An 8,618-nucleotide genomic window follows, 5' to 3' on the forward strand; every position below is an offset into this window, starting at 1 on the left:
TTTTAATATATATATTGGATGGGTGAAATTTGTAATAGTGAGGCTCTTTTCGCTTTTAAAATTTTTAGAAGTTTTTTTATTCATATTTTTTTGCATGTCATATATATTTTTGTGTTATATATTGGAATTATTTTGTGTCGGTTTTTTCCGCTGTGCCTTTTTATTTTTAAATTTTATTAATCCAATTAAATATTATTAAAAATTTTAAATAACCTGTTAGAACACTAAATTTATTTATGGGTCGGGCTATTTATCTATGTCTGAAGGTCCGTCTAAAATTTAGGATGATTTATTTAAAAATATTATGCCTAAAAAATGGGTTTGAGCAAAAAAGTTAGACCTGTTTAAAATATGGGTTAAGCTCAGACTTGAATATTCAAAGGCCTAAGCTTGGTCTGACTTGACATATTTTAAGTTTATAATACTTTATATTATATTATTTTTATATATTATGTAATTTGGAACACCATTAAAAAAATAAACATATACTAAATATATAATACTACTCTAATGTAAATATTAAAATAAAGCTAAGATGACTATATAAAAATTTTAATAAATAAAAATTATATAAAATTATTAAATATTAAAATAATTTAATAAGAATATTTTTTAAAAAATAATATGAGTAAGCCTAAAATGGGTTTTAATTAGTCTTTTATAAATATGAATGTGTTTTGAGCAAATTTCTAAACTCATATTTTGGGCCGGACCAAATTTGAGTAAACATAAAATATGTCAATAGCATGTTTAGACTTGACTTGAACCCAATCCGACCTGACCCAGTTCTATTGAAGATTAATTTTATTTACTAAATTTATATAATAAATTTTATTCTACTCACACCGTCATTAAATCAAATTTGTATATTTAGATGGAAGCACGTTGTTCATCGTCACTCGTCCAATGTCTTTTTGGTACAAATTTTATTGTTAGAATAACACAAAATTTGACAACTATAACGTTCTTGCCATTATTATTATTTGTTCTCTTCGGATAAAATGACAACAAATGGTGTCTTTTTCATTAAAAAAAGAAGAAGGAAAAGTTAGGCATAAATGTCAATTGTAGAAAATAATCAGAAAAATAGATGGATTTTGTGGGTATAAACTGTTACATGGTAAAAATATGCATTGCATAATCTTTTAAAAAGAAAAAATATTAGTCGTTGGATTACAACGATTAAAAAATTTGGACAGTTAATTTTGTAACAGTTGGACCAACAGTTGGAAAATTTAAAATGAAAAAGAAATACCTAATGGCTAAATTTCCCTAACCTATATAAACCCTTCCCCTCTATTTCATCCATCTTTTCTATCCTAAATAAAATTTATATCCTAACCTCTCAATTTTTTCTTAGAATCTTTTTCTCTCAATTCTTTATCCTAACTATTAGTAATTTATTGATTTTATTCAATTTTCATCATTAAAAAGGTTTTAAGTAAAATAAGGTAATTTTTTATTTTTTTTTATTTTTAATAGGTTTAACGATATTTTTTATTAAATAAATTATTAATTTTGTCACATCCTGAAAATCGAGTTAGCAGAAATTGGATTAGTAAAACGTTAGCTCTGATTTTGAGTTAAGATTGTGGAAAGTTTATTAAAAAATTTGGTTTGTTTCAATGATAAAGGGCCTTAATTGTGTGTTTGAGATTTTGGGTTCAAATTTCACTATTGGAAAATTTTATTATTTTTGTTCTTAATCCTATCTTGGTCCTTGTGACTTAAATATTACTATCATTCAACTTGTGTAAGAATGAGTCTGTTAGTTCAATGGTAAGATTTCAGATTAGTGGGAATTATTATTATTTTATTTTATTTATGTCAAATTTTTGGATGAGTTTGGATTTAATTTGAACTCTTAAAAAGAATTTGTTTCATTTTTAAGGTAATTAATTCTTAATTAGTTAATTTTGTTTTTCAAAGTCTACCCACACATTCCCCTCACCCATTTTTCACACCATTCACTTCTATTTTTCTTGTGCTAGTAATTTTGGTTTTTTTTCTTTTCTTTTTCTATTCTTTATTTTTGCTCTTGTTCTTGATTTTTTTCCTTTCTTTACTTGGTTTGCCGTTTTTACACCTTTTACTCCCTATTTACGATTCCATCTTCCCTGTTTCTTTGCTTCTGGCTGCGAACCCGGTGTTGTGGTTGCTGCGATCGTATTGTCAAGAAATATTGTTAAATTTCATAGGATCGGGGTATGCAAGTGTATTAAGATTTATGTTATGGTATCAAGGTTCAAGTGGTTGGTTTTATTTTATTCTTTAGCGCGCTATAAGGAGAGGATTGCGAGGCATTTGGTGCTCCTCTAGCAACTTAGTCATCAGATTGTTGTTGTTTTCTATTGAGTAAATGTTTAAACGACTTCTTGGAAGCCGATTATGGACATATATGATTGGAATTTTTTTATTTAGTTTTCGTTTGATGTCACTAAAATTAGTTGTTTGTTTACTAAATTTAGTTGTTTGATTACTCGTTATTGAATCGACTTCAGAAAATATCTAGGTGTGTATTAGAAAACTCAAAAAAACAACGAACGACTAGAAGCTAAAAATTGACTGTCGACGCCACGTGACCGTGTGCCAAACTGTGTCACATGTTTGGGCTATTTGGGCCATGTGCGCCACATGAACGTGTGTGAGGCCATGTGGACCATACGGGCTGGCCAGTTGGGCTGTGTGAGCCACACAGATGTGTGGGCCCATTTTTTTGAAGATTTTCATTTTGGCTTGTTTTGATCCGTGAATTGTAATTAGCATTTTTGTAGGGTCCATATCGCTTAAATAAGACTTGAAAACAAGATATCTTGGAATATGCTTTTGTATTGATGTGTTTAAGTTATGTTTAATACATATTTGTATGATCTGATACTGATAGTTCTGGTGGTATGTTCTGATTCATTATGTTTGTTTATATGTGTAATGTTCAATTATGTTAGACTGCATTTTTGAATTTGTTATATAACCATGCATGTGACCTCATGGCAAAACTGATACATTTCTATAAGGTCTAATGAAACTGTTCTGCAAAGTACGGACTTCCATGCCTTCTTTTTTTTTTATATTGTACGCCACCATATTTTACATGCTCATCATTCTGATTCTGAATATGCATGCCATGACACGTTGCATGGGGTTTGTGGATAATGTTGAAATGAGAAAGATTCTGACAGTTTAGTAATCTGCGCATTTTGCTGGTTTATCTACATTTCTGTCTGGAAGCTTGTCTGTAATTATAATGGCTCAACCACTCATGCTATTCTCGCAACTTTGCTACAAAATAGTTGTAATGGCCTAAATTCAAAGTTATCAGAACAGTGATTTCGTAACCACAAATCCGATTTAAAGAGAAATTTATTTCAATATTTTTGCATGAAAATTGATATGATAGGAAAATCGTATGAAAATATTGATAGAAAAATTTTACCGATTTAGTGGTTAGTTAGAAAAAGAAATTATTGAAGAAATTGGGTAAAAACAAGGTATCGGGACCTCTATCTCGTAAAACCGAGTCGAAAATAATTTTATAAATATTTATGAAATGTTAGTAATGTGGTATTAAAATTTCGTTAGGAAATTTTAATGTTTGGGTAGTCAATTAAATGAAAAGGACTAAATTGTAATAGGTGTAAAAGTTGCTAGAATGATTAAATAGCTTAAGAGTCTAATGAGAAAGGATTTAAAAGGAAATTAGACCCAAAATTTATTATGAATGGACGGCAAGGGCATGAAATCAGCAGGAAAATTGATAAATTAAGGGCAAATTTGGAATATTGCAAAATTAACTAAATAAAACTAGGACTAAATAGGAAATATCTAGATTTATCTTCATTTCTCTTCAATTCCAGCAGCTAAAAACGCCATAGGAGGGTTCTCTAAGCTGGTATTTCATAAATTTTTCACCAAGTGAGTTAATTCTTTCCTTTTTCTTGTAATTTTTGTGTTTCTAAGACTTTTACAACTAGGTCCTACTCTTAAATTCACTAGTTTTTGATTTCATGGATGAAATTGAAAGTCACCATGGTTGATTGTTGTAATTTTATGATGAAATATAATGAAATTAAAGCTTTAATTTGTTTATTGGATGATTTTATTAGGTAATTTCAATAGAAATTGATTTTTAGGACCTAATTGTGAAAATGATTAGAATTAAAGTCTATTGCTGAAATTCTGATTCCTAAAGGTGTTAAAATAGTTTAAGGTGAGAGAATAAAATGTTAATTGAGAAAAATCAGCTCAATTGAGAGGCTAATTGAGTAGGGACGAAATTATCATTTATTAAAAGTTTAGGAGGAAAATGGTAATAAACAGCCTGCACAAAAACAGTTTGGACAGCAGCAGTAGACTAACTTTAAAAAATCACCATAAATTGTATAAATAGAATTAGAAGATGAAAAAAATATGGAATTAAATCGTATTGAGTCTAGTTTCTCATAGAAGAAATAGTGTAAGCAATGGATTTGTAAATTTTGAGATATAATGAATTTTGTGAGACAAGGTCAGAACGAATTCGGGTTCCCCTGTTCTAAATTTGAAAAATCATAAAAAATTTAAGAAAAATAATTAGGGGCTTAAAATTTATATTTATAGAATCCTGAATGAGTCTATTTTTAAGAGAAACAAACAATAACATCATTTGAATCCTGTATGAAGATTTAATTAATTTTTAGTGAAGAAGGGTCAGAACTGTCAGACAGCAGAATAGGGGTGACTTTAAATAATAAACTGTACTTATTGGCTAAACCAAAAATTCTGAAAATTTTATGGTAAGAGTATATATGAGCCTAGTTTCATGGAAAATTAACGGATCTTAATTTGTATTTCCTTATCTTGAGTTATAAATAATTTAGTGACTATGACTCAAATAGACAACTTTGAATAAACTATAAATAATAATAGTTGAATTATAGAGAATGTTGCATATGAACATGAAATGTATTAAATTGATAATTAAATTTATTTATTTAGATCCAGAAGATTCAAATACGAAGTTAGATCGAGGAAAAGAAAAAGTTTGGAATTAGTAGATTTTTTTTGTTTACAAACAAGTATCAAGGTAAGTTCGTGTAACTTGAATTATATTCTTAAATGCTTGAGATTGTGTGTTATTGATGTGAATATGATTTGAATGTTCATTGTATGAAAATTTATGAAACATTGATATATTTGATAAAATGGGAAGAAATCCCGGTTGAATAAAAGGAAAATTCGATGAATCTCTGAAAAGGAATTGACGGTAAAAAGGATCTAGCCCGGACGGGTGATCCTATCTTGATATAGCCCTCTCGAAGAATATGTGTAAAATGGATTTAGCCCAGACGGGTAATCCGAATTAGGGTCTGAATTTAGCCTGGACTGGTAATTCAGATCCAAGCTCATTAGAGTAATTGTCGTTGTAGGGGATTTAGCCTGGACTGGTAATCCCGACAATACTCTATGAGTTTATATTGCAGGGAATTTAGCCTGGACTGGTAATCCCGCTGCAAGGTTGAGGTTCGCGGGAGTGTGCTCTCTGAAATGGAAATGTGCGCACATGAATATGAATTGACGGACCCGGAATTGTACACTAAAAGTGTACCTCTGAAAATCCATGAAATTTTGATAAATTCAACGGGATAAATATGGAAAAATAACAAGGAAATGGAAATTATGATATTGATGAGCTCATCAATCATAGTATATATTATTGGTACATGGAAATTATTGTACTAACTTGAATGTTGAGTTTGTGAAAATTAGGGTAATAATGCATTGAATGGATATAGGAATGTTTATTGTATTGTATTGAAAATATTAGGTAAGTATAATTCTTGTTACATGAGCTTACTAAGCACAAAGTGCTTACCCCGTTTCCTTTTTCCCTGTTTTGTAGTGTTAAGAGCTCGGAGGTTGGATTTGGTCGGAGACACATCACACTATCAACCTCAGGACTTCGGTATATAAAGAAACTTTATTTTGGAAATTAATGGCATGTATAAGCTAATAAAGTAAATGATTCTATGAAATGAATGTAAGGTCAGCCAATGGTATGGCTAACAAATCTTGGTTTTGTTATGTGATGAGGTTATCTTATAAAAATGCATGAATCTATCTTGAAAATATGTTGAATTGGATTGGTTGATTTGGATTGGTCTCGATATAATATTGCAGGGAAGGTTAAATATCTGTAAAGGGATTATATTGAGTTTTCCTAAAAAAAATTTTAATTAAATTAATTCGTAAACTCCGGTTATACCTCGTACCCTATTCCGGCAATGAATACAGGTAGGGGGTATTACATTTATTGGTATCAGAGCTACGGTTTAGCCGGTTCTAGGACCTATGTAGCAAATACATGATTAGCTATACATGCCATTTAAATTGTTATTGATAGTGTGATATCTCCTGACCATTTAAAATGTGTTTTTCTTATAGTAATGTCATCCGACTGAGCTCAATTTGAGGAAGCTGGGAGTCATGCTCCGGCTTCAGTACAAAGGGAAGAAACTAGCAGTAAAAGGCCTAAGACAGAGGGTCGAGGGGACGAGGCAAAAATAGCCTTCTTTCAAATGATGAATGAATGGTTTAATCAATACTTAAGAACTAACCCTGTAGTGCAGCAAGTTCAAGCTCCCCCTCCTGCTCCTCCACCGATTCCCGAGATCCCACAAGGTACAGGTACTGAATCTGTCAGAAAAGGGAAAGCTCCAGTAGATAAAATTTGAAAATATGGGGCCGAAGAATTTCGAGCAGCAGTTGATGATGATTCCGAACGGGCTGAATTCTGGTTAGAAAACACTACTCGGGTTCTAGAGGAATTATCTTGTACACGAGAAGAATGTCTGAAATGTGCCGTCTCACTGCTAAAAGACACAGCTTACCATTGGTGGAATATTAAAGCTTCAGTTGTTCCGAAAGAAGAAATTACATAGGAGTTCTTTCAGAATGAATTTAAAAAGAAATATATCAGCCAGAGGTTCCTTGACCAGAAAAAAAAGAATTCCTTGAGCTGAAACAAGGCAATAGATCGGCATCTGAGTATGAAAGAGAATTTGTTCGATTAAGTAAATATGCTCGAGAATGGGTACAGTCAGAAGCTGAAATGTGCAAAAGATTCGAAGAAGGGTTGAATGAAGACATTAAGCTATTGATCGGAATTCTTGAAATTCGAGAGTTTGCTACATTGGCAGAGAGAGCTTATAAAGCAAAAGAATTGAGCAAAGAAAAGAAACAGGCTGAGAGGGAAGCTCGAATTTTTAGTAAAAGACCGATGGGAAAATCCCAGTTTTCTGCTTCAAAGAAATTGAAGAAGTATCAGGATCGTTCTACTTCAGCCATTGGGTATTCGGGCAGAGAGTGAGGTTCTCAACGCACTAATCCAAGGCCTTCTACTCCATCAGTGACCAGTGTTGGCAGTGTTGGCACTCCTAAACCGAGATGCCAGTACTGTAATAAAGCTCATTTTGGTGAATGTCGATTACAGAGATTGTCCAGAAAGGGGTGAAAAAGAAGCTGAATAGATATCGAAGCTGAGTAATCCAGTTTCGAGAAGTAGACCACCTCGACCATCTGGTAATGTCAGTGGTAGCCGAGGAGCTACGAAAGATATTACAGGCAGGTCTGAGGCACGAGCACCTGCTAGGACATATGCCATTCGTGCCAGAGAAGATGCCTCAGCACCCGATGTTATTACTGGTACATTTTCTTTACTTGATACTGATATTACTGCATTGATTGATCCTAGTTCTACGCATTCATATATATGTGTTAAACTTTCAATTATTAAAAATTTATCTGTTGAACCTACTGAATTTGTGGTTAAATTCTCGAACCCCCTAGGCCAGTCTGTGTTGGTGGATAAAATTTATAAAAATTGTCCACTAATGGTAAGAGGTTATTGTTTCCCGGCTGATTTGATGTTACTGCCATTTGATGAATTTGACGTGATATTGGGCATGGATTGGTTAACCCAGCATGATGCTGTAGTAAATTGTAGACAAAAATATATTGTGCTAAAATGTCAGAATTGTGAGTTGCTCCGGGTTAAATCTGATCAGATAGAGGGGTTATCTGATATGATTTCAGTAATGGCAGCACAGAGATATGTCAAAAAAGGGTATGAGGCTTTCTTAGCTTATGTACTTGACACCAAAGTATCTGAGTCAAAAATACAGGCAGTTCCAGTGGTATGTGAATTTTTTGATGTGTTTCTAGAGGAATTACCAGGATTGCCACTAGAAAGAGAAGTGGAATTTTCTATAGATTTGATTCTGGGAACTACTCCGATCTCCATAGCTCCGTACCGGATGGCTCCTACAGAATTAAAGGAGCTAAAGACACAATTGCAAGAACTTGACAGGGGTTTTGTTCGACCGAGTCATTCACCTTGGAGTGCTCCGGTTTTGTTTGTGAAAAAGAAAGACGGGTCTTTGAGATTGTGTATAGACTACCGGTAGCTTAATAAAGTAACCATAAAGAAAAAGTACCCGTTACCCTGGATTGATGATTTATTTGATCAGCTGAAAGGTGCTACTGTGTTTTCAAAGATTGATCTTCGATCAGGTTATTATCAGTTACGGATAAAGGAGTTAGATGTGCCAAAAACAGCCTTTAGAACCAGGTACGGGCATTAT

Source organism: Gossypium hirsutum, chromosome A01 (assembly GCF_007990345.1).
Source record: "Gossypium hirsutum isolate 1008001.06 chromosome A01, Gossypium_hirsutum_v2.1, whole genome shotgun sequence".
Lineage (NCBI taxonomy): Eukaryota > Viridiplantae > Streptophyta > Magnoliopsida > Malvales > Malvaceae > Gossypium > Gossypium hirsutum.